An 18,937-nucleotide genomic window follows, 5' to 3' on the forward strand; every position below is an offset into this window, starting at 1 on the left:
TACATACTATTCTACGTACTTTACACTACTTTTTCACATAGTCCCCACACCGGTTCGGACATCGTCCCATCGCAGCACTAAATTTGAGAGGCCCCTGTGCCATGTTGTCGTCAGTCAGCGACGCACGCGGCCTCCCTGAATGCTCATTGTCATACATGTCTTGACGGCCTTTTGTGAACCTAACACCACCAACTCACACGTCTCAAAGCGAGACACTTTCCTTATACGTGCGCTGCATTTCCCTGTTTATTTAGATGGGCGTTCAGCCCTTGCTCCATAGAAAATTAATCACATTTCGTTGCTCGTAAGCCATGGACGTGTGAAGCACAAACTTGTTGTGAACCACAAGCGTGTAAACCACAACCATCTTAAAGCACAGCTTCAACAACTGACAGCAGCGCCGTGCCACAGAGCTACTGGCAGATAAGGCTGGGCCGGTCCAAGAAAGGTGCACCACTGGGAATAGATGTGTTGGCTTCGCATTTATAGCTGTAATTTGGCTGAAAAAAATATGGGCAAGGACTTTCTGATTTACTCTCGTAAATGTGATAAGTTAAGCTAATAGCACCTGCGAAGCCAAAACAAGCCTGAAAATTAACAATTTACACTGCAGCTACTAGCCGTAAGTGGAGGGAGCATTAGCTGAGCTACCAGCTGGCTTGTAGAGGTCTAGGGCTTAGAATATAGCTTACGAAAGAGAGCTACTCGCCCTGGCCTTAGCTGGATCAAGCCAGGAGGTAGACGTCTGCTAGCTGGGTGCGTGCTTCCTGGCAACGGAAGCTTGCACTGTCTCTGCATGCTCATGAAAAGCTTCAGATGATGCGATACCCGACTTTGCGCACGGCTGAATTGTACTGCCAGTGTTCGCAATGGCATTTCATCCGGGCATGAAGTGCTTGGCCACAGGTCTGAGATGTCTAGGCGTGGAAGGATTGGCCGCATGTGTGCAGTGTCGGTGACGCGCTGATCGTCGGTAAAGGTGATGGCAGAATCTGGTGTGACCAATTGCGAACGAGGAACTGTGTGTAAGTTTTGACTGGCTCTCCATGGAGAACGTAGAGAGCAGAAAATATTTTTGCCACCTTGGATGACCCAACAGATTGTTAGGGTACTACCACGTACTTAAATTCCTAAATTGCCTAGAGAAATAAGCTTGAGAATGGGAGCTAGGGAAATTCGGTCTTGTTCATAGCACATGCATAGGGAGAGAGTTGCAGAAGCTGAAAATCTGAGTTTCAAAAGGTCATCTTCGTTTTCGGCCATTATTTGTGTGCGAAATACCTTGAACGGCTTGAAGTTGTGTTTTTGTGGTGAAGCTCACCGTAGCTTTGTCACTTAATTTACAAGAGTCATAGTTTCTTGGCAAACTATAGTTATATATATAATGTAGTTTTTTGTCATTGTTATGATCACTGTGGGCAGCTTTCACTCTTTGGTCATTTAAGCTATCCTGCATGCATGCAGACGAATGGAGTTGCAAATATGAGCATTTTGCTATTTAAAAGGAATAAATCAGAGTTTATAGCCCTCTCTATTCTTCTTCTGCTCCATACAAATAGAGAGGAAGAGAATTAAAATTGAGGTTTAAAGCCCAGCCCTCTACTACATTGGATAACACAAGAGTGACGCACAAGAGCGACAAGACACCCAGAAATTTTGACACAGACAAGCACTCGTTTGTTTTGCCTTATTTGTGCCTTGTCGTTCCTGAGCTGTAATTTATTCCAATAATGAAATGTCAACTAGCCCAATTATCTATCCTGTATATTGCTGTACTTCATATCCATATATGGCATATTTAACTCCGTGGTTAAGCTCACAATGCAGTGATTGTTGTGGTCCTAACTTTCAACTCAGTGCGGTATGGCTAAAAATAACATATAGCTTCGTTTCCTTTGCTTATAAATAATACTTTTGTAATGATGCTGCGGTTAATCCTGGTCCCAGGGACATGAAAAAGAAACGCATGAATAAGTATATATATACTGATTGGGAGGCAAGCCTTAAATACTCAGATCACAGACAGGAAAATAAGTGGTTTTCATCACATTTCCACTAATAAATGTTTGGACAATTAATAATGTCTGATTAAGCTGTCATTCTAAAGTAAAGGCATAAAGTCTACAGCAAATGTTATTAACCTTCAGTGAAAGCTTATTGCAGAGTGCATGCAATAATCAGTTGAAAAGATCAAACGTTATAATTAGTAGCATATTTTATGGTTTAGAAATAAACTATGCATTAATCAAACAGTCGCAAGAACGACTATTATGGAGCCTATTCTAACAATGTAGTGAACAATTCTACTTTTTTCTGGAAGCGACTAAATAGCCTGATAAAACTGAAAGCTCCAACTTATGAAAGTAACATACTCGGAAATATTGTCATCTGTGGTACAGACCTCCTCAATGTCTTAATGACCACTTCGTAGTTCTAGTGCCTAAAAATTACAATCGAGCAAGCTTTTCTGGTAGTGTGGTGTTTCTTCCAATGACAAAGAATAATGTTAAAAATGTGATCCGTAGCCTAAAATATTTTAGGTCACATAATACAAACAATATGCAGATTTGGCTAATTAGATTTGTTACAAATGTCATAGCGCATACAGTGGTGGTCCAACTGCACCATTTGCACCATTTGGCTTTGCTTGCTCCTGACTGCGCTCACTCAACTGCACAAAAGTACTATATTGCTACGGAACAGTATTTGTGATCACGAGGCGAGCAGTGTGAAGACGACGACGACGATTAGAGGCCAGCACGGGCTGTTGCCTCTTGGCCAAGTGCGGCATATTTCCTTGTAAATATACTTGTATATAGCTTTTCATCTGCGTCTTCCTACGTAACATATCTGGTAGAGGTGGACGTTCCCTGTACCTCGTCACGGAGCTTTGCAGTGGACGGTATGTCAAGCCTTCCTTCGTGGCTCCTGGCGACAACTCGACTCCGCCGGCTCCGACACCTACTGCCACTTTGACGACCTACATCACTCTCCCCGCTTCCCATGATCCTGGCGTATTCTCGGGCAAAGATGGGGAAGACGTCGATGACTGGATCAACCTGTACGAACACGTCAGCCACAATAACCGGTGGGACCCTACTATCATGCTCGCCAACGTAGTCTTTTACCTCGATGGCACACCTCAAGTTTGGTTTCAGATGCACGAAGATGAGCTCACCAGTTGGAATTGGCTTAAGCAAAAGCTCTGAGACTTGTTCGGCAACCCATACGGTCACCAACTTGCCGCGCAGAAGGCGTTATCCAGCTGTGTGCAGACGCCAACGGAGCCCTACGTCACGTACATTCAGGACGTCTTGGCTCTGTCCCGCAAAGTTGACGCACATATGACCAAGTCCGACAAGGTTTCCCACATCTTCAAAGGCATTGCCGATGACGCCTTCAACTTGCTCGTTTTCAACAACGTGGCGACGGTGGATGCAGTTATAAAAGAGTGCCACCGCCTGGAACTCGCTAAAAGCCCACGTATCGACCAGCAGTTTGCCCGTCTGCCCAACACCCCAGCGACATCTTCCTGTGCCGACACTCCTCGTCCCAACCACACTGGCTATGTTACCAGGATCATCCGGCGTGAGATCGAAGCCGCCTATCCGGCTGCCTTCGACTCCAGCCCCACCAACGCACCTGCAGTCACGGTTTCCCTGATCCAGGCAGTTGGCCGCCAGGAGTTGGAAAACATGGGTCTTCACACCATCTGCTCGGCCCATCGCCCTGATACCCGCCCGGCTTCTTCGAATCCGCCCCGTCCCGCATCTTCATACCCACCACGTTTCCGCAATCCATCTGAATGGCGCACTGCTGACGACAAGCCCATTTGTTTTCACTGCCATCGAATCAGGCACATTTCTCGGCACTGTCGCAGTCGCTGGAGTTTCCCGACCCGGTCTTTTTATACTGTCTACTCTCGCCCCCCAGGTGGCCCTTCTCGTCCCTATGCTGCACGCTCCGATAATGCCGCCACTGATTCTCCTGCGCGTGTTTCGTGTTTTCGTGTTTTCACGGCAGTGCAATGTTTTCAATAGGGTTTGTCAATGACCGAGTTGCCGGACACCCGACAGCCAATTTTTCAGAAATTCCCGATAATTCGGATGCCTTCGCAGCGCATTAGTGTCAGAAAGGATTGGTTGGATGTGGAATGCAAGCTTGCTGGCTATCACGTGGCGTTTCCCAAGATGGGGCTTTATTTTCCACGGGATAAAATGGACCGGTAATGCATTACAAGCGCACTTTGTTGCGTGTTGCCCGCTTCTGGAACGGGTAACTTCCCTTCCTGAAACGCTGCTTTCTGCAGACGACGACGGGCGGCGACACATGTTTATACTTGCGCCGTCACAACAGCAGCTCGCATCCCCATAAGCGCAGGCAAATTTGCACTTTTCTTTTTAAATCAGGCAATTAACTGTGCCAAGTGTTATATTAAACGAAGTCGATGCCAAAATGCGAACCTTCTGCAAAATTTGAGTAAGAACAGTGCAGAGGTGAGTGTAAAACCTTTTTCTAACGCGCGCACCCAAATATTCAGGACCCTGTATAGGTTGGTTGCCTAGCCCCAAATTTAGGTTTGCGAGCCCCCAAATTTCAAGTTGGCCCAGCTCCGAATTTGGGTTGGCTGACCCCCAAAATTCAGTTCGCCCACCCCTAATATTCAAGTTGGCTCAACTCCAAATTTAAGTTCTCAAACCCCCAAATTTCCAGTTGGCCCACCTCCAAATTTGGGTAAGCTGACCCCAAAATTTCAGTTCGCCGACCCCTAATTTTCAAGTTGGCCCACCCCCAAATTTAAATTCGCCCACCCCTAATATTCAAGTTGGCCCACCCCTAATATTCAAGTTGGCCCACCCCCAAATTTAAGTTGCCCAGACCGAAATTTAAGTTGGCCCACACTGAAATTTTAGTTTGCCCACCCCTACTATAGACTTCCCCTTGCATTTACATTTGCATCTACATTTGCACTATTATAACTATTAAATGTTGTAACTTCGCAGATTACGCATTTTCGTGCAGATGCAAAGCATTATACTTTTTGCATGACCGACTGGGGTACTCGCTAAAGAATGCTTATGCATTAAAAATGCAGCATTTGGGGACGCTTTGCTACTAACAATAAGGCGCCTTACCTCATAAGTAACACTATTCTTTGTCGGAATAAAGTTCTTTCGGCCAATGTTGTACAGCCACTGCTTCTTGCACAAGCCATCACGTTTTCCTTGTGGTATCAAAAGCTGCATAACCATCTTCAGGCTACATGCTGCAGTTATATGCACTAGAGCACTGCATAGCGCTAGCACAATGCAGGAAACATAGCAGGCAATGTTCGCTGCGCCAAGCCAGCCGAGCTAAGGAAAAAAGTGGCGCCAACGAAAAATAAAAATGCAAGCCAAACGCAAGACCTGTGCGTTTCCAAGGGCAATGGCAGGGAGACCAATCGTAGTGCAGAAAAACAGCCGCAAAATCGGTTCCCACATAGGGGATGCGCAAGGGGCGAGGGGGAGGCGAGGAGGTTGCGCGGCGGCGGCAGATCTGAAACTGCACTGATCGAAGCCACTGCCATTTTATTTCGCTGCTTTGAACTGGTGCTCGTGCGCGCAGGTTCGCTGGCAGCTGTAGCCACCACCACAGCAACGCCTAGGCCTAGCTGCTTCGGCATTTGCTACCAAGCGTCCTTCTGTTCGGTGCTTTTCATTAAAACAATTCGCCACTGTTTGCAATGGCCTTGACTCCGCCTTTGTAATCCTCGCCAATGGCTTCAAAGCTTGGAATGCACGCCACGTTTCATAGTGCTGGTTCCCGAAAGTCAGCTTCTTCGCCTCAATAAAGCTTTGTTGCGCATAGAAGCATACGAAGAGGGGGAAAGAGGCAATTGTCACAGGACACAGTATCTATTCCTTAATTATACACGAGTGCACCCCCCATCTCCTGTCATAGTATGAGCACTGATACTCCTAATAATTGTACTGGCAGGCTTTCAGAGGTATTTTGGACGTTCCTGGGGTGATTTAAGCCTTTAGGGCAGTAAATTAAGGGTAGTGCTTTGAAAGGTCTGTCGGGTATCAGAGACAAAAGTTACGGTTTTATGCTGAATCAACTCGTACCTATTCGTAGAGGCCACATGACTCGCAGGAAGCTGAAAAACTACCTCACAATGAAAGAAAGTATACGAGATGATACGAATATTGTTCTCCACCGGAATCACCATTTTTGCAACACACTGTAAGCTTTGCCAAATGGCTACAGATTACTGCTGTACTACTCCAAGTGTTCCAAAATGACCTATTTTTCTGCTGCAAAACTGCTGCTGGTATAGCTGCTCCTAAACTGCCCCAGAACATTTTTACTGCTCCAATAATTGCTCCAAATCCTAAACTGGCTGGACCACTACTACACATAACTGTTCTAACTCTCCAACATCCTAGTGTGAACACTTCAAGCCGTAGGATGTCCGAATCGTGCCTCAATGTCCGTGCGCCATTTTGGAGACAAATAGGACATCTGCTGGACATGCACTTTCGGATAACCTACCATGGATGTCCCAAGGATATCGCATATGAACCTGTATCGGGCATGCTACCACGCATGTCCCAATGTTACTCTATATGGACTTTTTTTTTACATACACGTACATGAATATTTGTCCCCCATTTGTGGCTTTGTCAGAGTTTCCGCGTAACAGAATTATGTTTTATCACATGTTCGAATTACAGTCCGAAGCTGTCATGTCTTCAGCTCACGCATACATTGTACTTTGCAAATTTTCTGATGCAATTTACTTTGAAAACTTCAGTAAGTTCAATAAGCCACTTGTGCGTGACAGATGGCCTAGGAGAATTAGGAGTATGATGATGCACTTCCAAACATATGCGGGCATGCGTAATGTACACATAGAATGTATCTGTTCTTGATGCATGAGCACTCTCCCCATTGCACCTGTCACACATTGTGTGCCAAGGCCATAATATACATTACGGCAAACACTGTGTAAACACTGTGCAAAAGGTTCTCGCATATGTCCATAAAATGTATGCAGAATTTCCCTACGATGTTGCTCGCAGGCATTTAAGGGATGTGTGCAGGACACGGAAAATACAGCCAAACAGTCATGATAGGGATGTCTGCAGGACATATACGACGCATCCCTAGGATATCTATGTCCTAGCAATGGATAGGATAGCCATAGGAGGTCGTTGTTGACACTGGTTTGTTTTTGTAAGAAATGCGAATAGCAAAGGTAATATAAATGCTCCAGGGTGGTGACATAAATGAGATAAATATAACTTAATTTAAGCCGATTTTAATTCTACTAGTTCTTTCGAGTTGCTTAGAAAAAGTTATGCACAAGGAACTCTGCACTTTCTTTAGACAAATATATTTGGTCATTTCGACAGCACAGCAAATTTCTTGAACAAATCAACCAAGCAGGCCTTACTGATGCAAAAGGTGGTTATAAGTTCTGCGCTTAAGGCGAAAGAGCTAGTTTTAGGCATATGTCTAGATTATTCAAGAGCCTTCAATGTCTTTCACTGTATTCTACTTATAGAAAGGGTTAAGTAGTGTGGAATATGGGCTAATGCAAAAAAATGTCTTGGGAGGAGTTGAAAATGCGCATGCATCGGAGGTTATGTGCGGCAATGTGAATTCCAGTAAAGTACAGTTGAAAGTCCAGCGTCCATACGTGTCTAACGCCTTTTCCTTGTGTGCGCGTCCTTTGTGTTTCGCTGGTACCCCCCTTTTTCAAGTGCAAAAAATATTTAGAGCGCAGGTGTTGGACGCCCGTTCCTGCGTTTGGCGTCGGTGTCCCTCATAACCGAGTGAACAAGTGCAGCAGAGAATGTAAGCGCGAAGACGGAGCGCAGCGGGAGATGAAATACGGTGAGAGCGAAGAGAGCGTGAGGAGGAAAGAGGAGGAGAGTCTGGCAAAAAGGTGAGGAGGAAAGCAGAGTGCCACGCGAGACATGCTCAACAGTGGCGAAGAGGCGTGCGGCGAGCGCTATGGAAACAAAGCGCCGGCATGGGCTGCGCTACTTTGCCTGCACCCCTCCCACTAGAGAATGTGTTCCGTGCACGCCACGCATTCTCATGTTCTCGCTTTCTTTCTGAACAGTGAGTGACACAACTGGTGAAAATGCTTCGTCTGCCAATGCTGCAAAATGAGCTGCCCAAGCAGAGGCTCAGCACCACCGCCGAGAGGACCCTGTCGTTCGGAATCAAATTCTTTGCCACAGTATGTTAGGAATTCAAAACACAAACAGCTGCACTCAAATTCCACATTAGGAGTATCGTAATCGTCAATGAATTCTTTTTTTTTTTTTCCCTATCTCCATCACCAGTCTCAGTACGTTATCGACAACAGTTCGAACTAAAAAATTAAACCGATCTCATACAGTGTGCACCAAGGAAGCACTCTTGAGCCACTGCCCCTTAATTATTGTTTATATTAATGACGTCATTTTTTATTATTTTTTATAAATGGGTTTCATAACCTGACAATACTGCACTTTTCTTTGGGGCACTCTTATTAGTTTCGCGTACGTGGTGCTCCAGAATATTGCACATTGGTGCTTCTAAGGAAAGCTGCCCAAGAATTCATGTGAAGAAAATGCAAGGCATTCTTTTTCGCACTAAACAAGAAGGTTTAACTCTTGAAAACTCTGTGTATAAATAAGGAAGTTAAAATTTTTAGTGAGGTGAAAACACTAGGGTAATATTGTAAGAAAATTTACTTTGGAGTTAACATATTGTACGTACATGTTTGTGCTGCTGTGGACAAAAGGACGTTGAGAGGTGAAGAAAAGGTTGAAGTGTCTCGACGATCGGTAGATGGTGTTACCCTGATTACTGAGCTACCACCTTGTAACTGTATATATTGTAAATACATATATTTTCTTCCCGTAACATATTGGTGGACGTGCGGGGTACTCTCGCCACAAGCCGGCCCTGGATCTTTGTAGCAGGCGTCACATCGGTTCCGCTGTTATGGTTACCGACGCTGCCTCCGCCGCTCAGATGCCAGCGGAAGTAGTGCTAACCCAGCTACGTAACCCGGGAATCTTCATCGGCACTGGCAAGGTCGACGTCAAAGACTGGCTGACGTTGTATGAACGCGTCGGTAAGCACAACAAGTGGGATGCCACACTTTTCCTGGCCAACGTGATCTTTTACTTGGGAGGAAGCGCGAAGGTATGGTTCGAGATGCATGAAGCCGACATTAGAAGCTGGGACTCCTGCAAGGAAAAGCTATGCGATCTGTAGCGGCAGCAGCATCGGCATCGCATGAGAGATGACGTAGACGCTCGCGTCTACACGAGGCACGAGCGGCTGGCACGCTCTGGCAGGGGGCTAGCGTTCCGAAAGAGATTTATTAAAAGAATGCTATGCTAAGAGATCGAGTGTCGGTTCTTCCTCTCCTGCGAGAGCCCGAGACTTTACCGGTCTACGTGGTCGCTCGTCGCCACAGTTTGGTGACCCCGGACGTGATACTGCCATACGCTCCTGTGGTAGAGACGACCATGGACTAGACCAACGCTATGAGAGCTCAAGGCCAGAACCCTTCCGAGGAACGCAGTGAGCCCTCCTGTTCTGCCATCGCTGTCCGCTTACCACAGTACTGGGACCAGCATCCTTCGGCGTGGTTTCTTCAGGCCGAAGCGCAATTTCAAGTCGCTGGTATCCGCTCTCAAGCCTCGAAAGTTCCATTACGCCGTCGCAGCGCTCTCGCCTGCCGCCATTGACAAGGTAGCAGATTTGTTGAACTCCCCATTGTCTGCCGCCGCCTATGACGATCTCAAGGCAGCACTGCTACAGCGCACAGCAGCTTCACAGCGTTCTCGCATCCAGCAGCTTCTGTCCGCTGAAGAACTCGGCGACCGACGCCCTAGTCAACTTCTTCGCCGAATGAGCCAGCTGCTCGAAAACAATGCGAGATCCATCAACGACACGCTGTTGCGCGAATTGTTTTTGCAACGACTCCCGACTAACGTGCAGATAGTCCTGGCAACAGCCTCTACCATGGATCTTACCGGACTTGCCGCTTTGGCTGACAAAGTCATGGAAGTAGCCACCCCAACCATCACAGCCACGTCACCATCTCCGGGTGGCAATACAACCGCTCTGCAAACCCTTCCCTGCTCATCTGCAGTGCAATCTCCGCTCGACTCCTTGTGTGAGTGCCTGGAACGCATCATCTGTGGAGCGGAACATCGCCGCACATCTCGTCGCCCACGCAGCCGTAGTTCCAGCAGATCAAGACGCACGGGCACCCGCAATGAAACCTCAACTACAACGCCTGGCGTTTGCTACTACCACCGCCGTTTTGGAAACGACGCTCGTCACTGTCGGCGTCCCTGCGCTTGGCAGGGAAACAGGCCGGCCGACCTCTAACGGTGACGAGTGGTCCGGCCCAACACACAAGTCGCCTTTTCTACGTGACGGACAGCGTTGCGGGATAACGATTCTTAATCGACACAGGTGCTGACGTCAGCATTCTCTCTGCCCAGCACTCCGACCGAAAAGCGGACCTGTGTCGTTTTTGCAAGCCATCAACGGCACCAGGTTTCCAGTTTTCTCGTCACGCTCCGTCATGCTAAACCTTGGCCTTCGACGAGCGTTCCGCTGGATTTCCCTGGTTGCAGACGTCCGTCGTGCAGTCATTGGAGCAGACTTGCATAACTACGGACTCCTTGTGGACATCCAACGACGCCATCTCATCAACTTCGTGACCCAGCTATCCGTTCCCGGCGTCCCATCATCAGGCACATTGCCCATAGCGCCTATTTCTGCCATGTTGGACGAGCCTTTCGCCGCGCTCCTACGCGAGTTTCCCACTTTGACGCGCCTGCCGGACTGGACGCAACCGGTGCAACATGACGTGTGCCATCACATCGTCACCTCCGGCCCACCGGTCTATTTCCGACCCTGGCGTTTGTTCCCAGAGAAACTTAAGATCGCTCGCGCGGAGTTCAAACACATGCTGCAACTTGGCATCATCGCCCTTCCTACAGTAACTGGGCATCACCACTTCACATGGTGCCTAAGAAGACGGGAGACTGGCGCCCATGCGGTGATTACCGGGCATTAAACAATGTCACAGTTCCTGATCACTACCCTCTACCGAACATTCAGGACTTCACGGTAGCGTTGCACGGTGCGACGATCTTTTCTAAGATCGATCTCCACGCCTACCGTCAACTACCGGTCGCTGAAGAAGACATTCCCAAGACCGCCATCACCACACTCTTCGGTCTTTTCGAATTTCTCCGCATGCCTTTCGGTTTACGGAATGCGGGCCAATCCTTTCAGCGTTTCATCGATTCCGTCACCCGAGGTTTGCCTTTCGTTTTTGCATACACTGACGACCTTCTCGTCGCAAGCTCTTCGGCAGAAGAACATCTTCACCACTTGCGGTTGTTGTTTTCATGCCTTGCCAGTAAAGGAATTGTCATCAACGCCGCCAAGAGTGAATTCGGTCAACCTGTACTCGAGTTCCTCGGTCATATCGTCGATGCTAACGGCATTCGACCACTGCCGTCCAAGATTCGCATCATCGAAAACCTTCCCCGACCGACCACACTCACCAAGCTTCGCCAATTTCTCGGATTCGTCAATTTCTACCGCCGATTCATTCCCGAGTGCGCTCGACTTATGGCTCCGCTAGACGCTCTTCTGGTAAACAAACGCAAACAAGTGCTTCAGTGGACTGAAGAGGCCACCGACGCTTTCACAAGAGCCAAGTCTGCCCTCGCCAACGCCACGCTGCTTAGACACCCAAAGCCAGACGCACCCACTGCCATCATGACCGACGCTTCAAACACCGCCGTTGGTGCCGTTCTGCAGCAATTCATCGACAATGCATGGCATCCACTCGCTTTTTTCTCCAAGAAACTGAAGCCTGCGCAGTCCCGCTACAGCGTGTTCGGCCGTGAATTACTCGCTGTTTACCTGGCTATCAAGCATTTTCGCCATTTCCTAGAAGGCCGTGCATTCACTCTCTTGACTGATCACAAGCCCCTTGTGCACGCAACGAATCGTTCGGCGTCCCGTTACTCGCCCCGCGAGATTCGACACCTTTCCTACATCTCCGAGTTTACTACAACGTCCCGCCACATCAAGGGCACCAACAACATTCCAGCTGACATTCTGAGTCGTGTCAATGTCGTTTCCACGTTGACATCGGAACCTTTCATCATCGAGGCCGACTTACTCGCCAGTCAACAGCGTGACGACACTGAACTTCGTACACTCCGGAATTCGTAAACGTCCCTGAAATTGGAAGACGTCGTTGTGACCCCAGATGGTACGTCCGTCGTCTGCGACACTTCTAACGACACACCTAGACGATACATTCCGGCATCCCTTCGCAGACGTCTATTCGAAACCGTGCACAACTTGTCGCACCCTGGCATACGCGCGACACAGAAGCTTCTTTCCAGTCGTTTCGTTTGGCCTCGGCTAAACGCGCAAGTTCGCGATTGGGTTCGCTGCTGTTTGTCGTGCCAACGTTCGAAGATCCAGGATCACCCCATTCCGCCTGCCAAGTCTTTTCTTCCACCGGATGCTCGTTTTGACACTGTACACCTGGAGCTCGTCGGCCCTCTCCCACCTTCGAAAGGTTACTGCTACATACTGACATGCATCGACCGTTATACACGGCGGCCAGAAGCTACACCTATATCTGACATCTCAGCGCCCACTGTTACAGCAGCTTTCATGTCTACGTGGATCGCAAGGTTCGGCTGCCCATCCACAATAATCACAGATTGCGGTTGGCAGTTTGACTCAGCGCTCTTCAACGAGCTACTCAAACTACTCGGAACGACACGTTTTCGCACAACTGCTTACCACCCGCAGTCCAATGCACTAGTTGAATGTTTTCACCGGCATCTCAAGGCCTCCCTTATGGTGCATGAATCGCCTGAGAAGTGGGTCCTACATCAGCCTCTCGTTTTACTTGGCATCAGAGCCGCACTCAAGAGCGACCTAGGTTGCTCCTGTGCTGAGCTAGTTTACAGCGCTCACCTACGCCTTCCGTGCGATTTCTTTGTCGCCACCCCCAAAACGCCTATGCCATCACCTGCCGAATACGTTGCCGAACTGCAAGCCTTCTTCAGCCAGATACGCCCCATGCCTACACTTTCACAAGAAGCAAGGTCCCCGTATGTTTCTCCCGCACTCACCTCTGCTGCCCACGTTTTCATGCGTAACTGTGCCGTGCGGAAGCCTTTGCAACCACACTACTCCGGGCCATATTGTGTTCTAGAGCGTCGTCCGACGACGTTTGTTGTGAATGTCAACGGCCGATCAGACACAATTGCCCTGGAACGTCTCAAACCCGCCTACATCGAAGCACCCATGCCATCAGCTTCACCAGTATGCGACGTGACCCTGCTGCATCCTTCGCCATCGCCTGCGCACGTGACACCCAAGACCAATGCCAAGACACGCCGCGTTACGTGGACTTTCCATCGTTCGTCGAACTTTCCTCCTCTCTAGGGGGGGGAGCCCTCTGTAGCGGCAGCAGTATCGGCGTCTCACGAGAGATGACGTAGACGCTCGCGTCTACACGAGGCACGAGCGGCTGGCGGGCTCCGGCAGGGGCTAGCGTTCCGAAAGAGATTTATTAAAAAAATGCTACGCTAAGAGATCGAGTGTCGGTTCTTCCTCTCCTGCGAGAGCCCGAGACTTTACCGGTATACGTGGGCGCTCGTCACCACAGATCTTTTCGGAAGACCTGTGGGACATGAAATGGAGGCCAAGCAAAAGCTAGTGTATCGTGCCCAGACATCAACCGAATCGTACGTCGCGTATATTCAAGACGTTCTGGCTCTCTGCCATAAAGCGGATGCAGACATGCTGGAGGCTGATAAGGTTGGGCACATCTTGAAGGGGATCACGGATGATGCATTCAACCTCCTGCTTTGCAGGAACTGCTCTTCGGTTGAGTCCATCATTAAGGAATGCCGGAATTTTGAGCAAGCGAAGAGCAAACGCATCATACAACGCTTCGACCGACTTCCGAATACGGCTGCCACTTCCTCCTGCAACGACCCTCCGGCGTCACATAACGACCCTCCGACCTTGCATCCGCTTACAACGCCAAGCTTGACTGTCGCGAACTTGAGGCTATGGCTCCAAGTTCTCACTGCCCCCATACGCATGACAACATGACCACCTCACTTATTCAAGCTGTTGTCCTCCAAGAAATTTCAAACATGGACATCCAGTCTCCCGTCCGCCCATGTCCCACCCCTACCGCTCCTGTCATTGCCTCTGCTGCACCTCGACAGTCATTCCTGAATCGATATCAGAACCCCTCTGAGTGGCGAACACCGGATGACAGGCCAATTGGCTTTGCTTGCTCCCGAGTTGGTCACATCTCCCGCCACTGCCGCAGTAGTCGCTGGTACTCCTTGCCTTGACCATATGCTGATTGTCGCTTCAACCGAGACTCTCAGCCTCTGTTGCCCCTCTCTGGACCATACCATGCCAGCCTTCCCTCTCGGGGAGACACCACTAGCCGCTCGCCCTCACCACAACGCCGTCAGTCCTGTTCGCCTACACCTTGACGTCCCTTGTCCCCGTCCTACGCGGGCCACTTCTTGAGAAACTAAGCAATGCCGCCCCCGGAGGTGAGGCTGCATTGACGACTCGGACTGCAAAACCTCTGCTGACCCCTGCTATTGACCGAACCTTGTTGAAATGTTTGTTTAGGATGTACCCATTCAAGCCCTCATCGATACCAGCGCTCTGGTGTCAGTAATGCGATCAGATCTTCGTAGCCGTCTTCGTAAAGTCCTGACACCTGTCGAGTTGCCTGCCGTCCGAGTAGCTAATGGCAGTACAACATCCGTGATGGAAATGTGCACCGCCCGTGTTACCATTGTTGGCCGTCCAGTGCTAGTCCTGTTCACTGTACTGGCTGAGTGTCCCCACGAAGTGATTCTTGGAATCGACATTCTGACTGCCCATTCAGCACTTATTGACTGTGCAACCAGCACCCTTCGCCTTGAACTGCCCCATTACTTTGCCGACCCAACCGAGGACCACAAGTCCCGACTTCGTTCTACTGAATTTGTTCGACTGCAACCTGAGGCTGTGACTTTTGTCCTCGTGTCACTTTCTCCACCACTTCGAAATGGCCCTTACGTGGTGTTCCCACTTTGCGACATCCTCCTGGCTCGTCAAATAGCACTACCAAGCTCAATTGTAAATCTTGTCAACAATCAAGCGTGGCTTCCTCTTCTGAACTTTGGTCCATGTCTGCAAGTACTTCCTGAGGGAGTATCTCTCGCTGTGCTGTCCCCTTTGGAAGACTGTGGAGTAGCTGCTCTTACGCCCGAACCATGATTTGACACTGCTGCAGCTTCTGCGCCTCCTACTTCACGCAATAAGTTTACACCAATGATAGCTACTGATTTACGACCTGCTTACGCTGACGTCCTTCGCTGCATTCTGATGTCCTATGAAGACATCTTTGATTTTGGCAATCGCCCGCTAAGTCGTACCCGTGTCGTCACCCATCCAATCCACACTGGTGACGCTCCTCCTATACACCAGCGGCCCTACCGTGTGTCTGCGGCTGAACATCAGGTGATCCAAATGGAGGTGGACAAAATACTCTCCAAAGATATTATCGAGCCTTCCAGCAGTCCGTGGGCGTCACCTGTCGTATTGGTTAAAAACACATACCTGGAGATTTTGTATCGATTACCGTCACCTCAATAAGATTACCAAAAAGGGCCTGTATCCACTTCCGCATATTGATGGCGCGCTGGACTGCTTACACGGTGCCAGTTATTTTTCATCGATTGATTTGCGTTCTGGCTAATGGCAAATCGCAGTGAATGAGCAAGATCGCGAAAAGACCACCTTCGTCACCCCAGATGGTCTCTACCAAATTAAGGTGATGCCTTTCGGACTGTGCAATGCCCCTGCTACCTTCGAGCACATGATTGACTCTCTTCTGCGTGGATTCAAATGGACCACATGCCTCTGCTACCTTGATGACGTCATTGTTTTTCACCGATGTTTGAGAGCCACTTCCACCGACTCAGCTATCCTTGCTGTTTTTCGACGAGCTGGCCTACAACTCAATTCTGCAAAATGGCATTTCAGCCACCGCCAAATACAAGTACTTGGTCACTTGGTTGACGCTGCAGGCGTCCAGCCTGATCCTGATAACGTTTGTGCCATTGGTGAGTTTCCACTTCCGCATTCTTCTACCGATGTCCAAAGTTTCCTAGGGCTCTGTTCCTATTTCGGCGATTTATCCAGAACTTTGCCGAAATTGCTCGTCCTCTCACAGACCTCCTCAAAAAAGACACCACTTTTCGTTGGGGACCCGACCAGGCTGCAGCATTTTCAACGCTTATCAGTCGCTTTATCAATCCACCCCTGTTGGGTCATTTTGATCCATATGCCTGCACAGAAGTTCGCACTGATGCCAGCGGCCATGGCATTGGCGCCATAGTAGTTGCACCAGAGCGCAACTACTCCATAACAGAATGTGAATGCTTGGCCCTTGTTTGGTCCATTGCTAAGTTCCGCCCTTACCTGTTCGGTCGGTATTTCACCATCGTGACAGATCATCATGCCTTATGTTGGCTATCCTCACTCAGAGACCCGGCAGGCTGTCTTGGCCGCTGGGCTTTGCGCCTGCAAGAATACACCTTTTCTGTGTCCTACAAATCTGGGTGACTACATAAGGCCGCCGACTGCCTCTCCCGCTATCCCGTCGACCCTTCCGATGACACTGAAACCGATACAGATACCTGTGTTTTGTCGATCTCCGACTTCTTATGCATTGCCGACGAGCAGCATTGTGACTCATATTCACGATCCATCATCGAACGCCTTACCTCAAAGCAACGGACGTTTCCCTCCGTATGTTTGTTCTCCAGGACGGGACCTTATATTGCCGCAATATGAATCCACATGGTGCTGAGCTGCTTCTCGTCGTTCCCCAGCGTATATGCTCGACAATTCTCTTGCAGTTACACAATGTGCCCACCGCTGGCCATTTGGTTATCACCCGTACGTACGACCGTGTGCGCAAGTGATTTTTCTGGCCTGGGCTATATCGCTCTCTTCGAAGTTACGTTGCTGCCTGCAAACTTTGCCAACGCTGCAAGAAGCCTCCATTGTCTCAACATTGGGCACCTTCAGCCTATAGATATCCCCAGTGAGCCATTTTACCATGTCAGCCTGGACCTCCTTGGCCCAGTTCCAACTTCCTCCTTGGGCATATATATCGTTCGGTCACTCAGTCCGGATCACAGACGGACTCAATCCAGTAGCCTTCAAATATCCCAGTACCCAGTATATACCCAGTAGACTTTCTCTTCTTCTTTTAATCTTTCCGTCCCCTTTTCCCTTTCCCCAGTGTAGGGTAGCCAACCGGGCTCAGTCCTGGTTAACCTCCCTACCTTTCCTTTATCATTTGCTCTCTCTCTCTCTCTCTCCTCCTTGGGCAACAAGTGGGTGGCCGTTGCAACGACTATACCACGCATTATGCCATAATGCGCGCCCTCCCTACGAGCTGCACAACTGATGTGGCTGAATTTCTCCTTCATGAAGTGATCCTACATCATGGTGCCCCACGTCAGCTACTCATGATAGAGGCCGCTGTTTTCTTTCTAAGGTTGTCGACGACCTTCTTCGCTCTTGTTCCACGTCCCACAAGTTCACGACGGCTTACCACCCACAAACGGACTTACCGAGCGTCTCAACCGTACACTCGCGGAAATGCTCTCCATGTACGTGTCTGATGATCACCAGGATTGGGTCTGCACGTTACCCTTCCTGATGTTTTCATACAATTCATCGCGTCACGATGTTACTAGTTATTCTCCGTTCTACCTACTATATAGCCGTGACTCACTCCTGCCTCTTGACTCGCTACTCCCTTCCGATGCCACCACTACCAAGTTCTATGCTCATGACGCCATTGTTCGCGCGGCCACAGTACGTCGCATTGCCCGTGACCGTCTTCTGGCGTCTCAGACTATCCAAAAGCACGGTTACGACAGTCACCGTCGGGACATTCATTTCAGCCCTGGGTCACTTGTCCTGCTTTGGTTACCCTCCCGTCACGTGCGGCTTTTGCAAAAAACTGCTGCCACAATACGTCGAGCCATACAGAGTTCTTCGCCAGGTCACCAGCCTCACATACGAGATATCACCTGTGACTTCGACGTCTTCTACCCCACCAAAAACTGATATTGTGCACATTTCGAGACTAAAGCCCTATAACTCACACACTGATTCGACACCCACCCTAGGAAGCATCGAGACAATGCTTCTGACGCCGGGTTTTAATGTCACGTACGAGTTTGTGCTGCTGTAGACAAAAGGACGTTGAGAAGTGAAGAAACGGTTGAAGTGTCTCGATGATCGGTAGATGGTGTTAACCCTGACTACTGAGCTACAGCCTTGTAACTGTATATATTGTAAATACATATATTTTCTCCCCGTAACAATATCGAGCTCCCTTGCAATAAGCTTAATAGAATCACAGGACTCTTACTGGGGCATCGACATATTTTGTCCACTACTGTACCACACACTGTTTCTGTCTACGTTATTATTGCCACCTAATATGGGCGGCAACTTCTAAACAGAGCAGTACTAAATTGTAAGTATGCCAAAACATGTGATTCATGCTATAGCTAATACAGTCAACCAATGATTCAGACTCCACAGGGAACGTAAATAAGTCCGAACTGTCGAATGTCTTAAAAAAAAAAACTAATGTATCCAAAAAGAAAGATCATTTATTTATGTTTTAAGGCCCCTGTACAAGGAATAAGTGGTTGTTTCGTTGCTGCATGCACTTCCCCTTTCATGCGACCAAGTTCACCTGTATTTCTACCAGTATTGTACTGTCGCTGTATGCCGATTCAAGGACTGCAAAGGTTTGAGTCCGCAACTG

The 18,937-nt window shown here is 48.9% G+C and overlaps 1 pseudogene; it reads left to right on the plus strand.

Moving 5' to 3' along the window:
• The first annotated feature begins 9,448 nt into the window (after positions 1 to 9,448).
• Positions 9,449 to 10,392, plus strand: LOC126544030 (uncharacterized; annotated as a pseudogene).
• Positions 10,393 to 18,937: the final 8,545 nt, after the last annotated feature.

Source organism: Dermacentor andersoni, chromosome 1 (assembly GCF_023375885.2).
Source record: "Dermacentor andersoni chromosome 1, qqDerAnde1_hic_scaffold, whole genome shotgun sequence".
NCBI lineage: Eukaryota > Metazoa > Arthropoda > Arachnida > Ixodida > Ixodidae > Dermacentor > Dermacentor andersoni.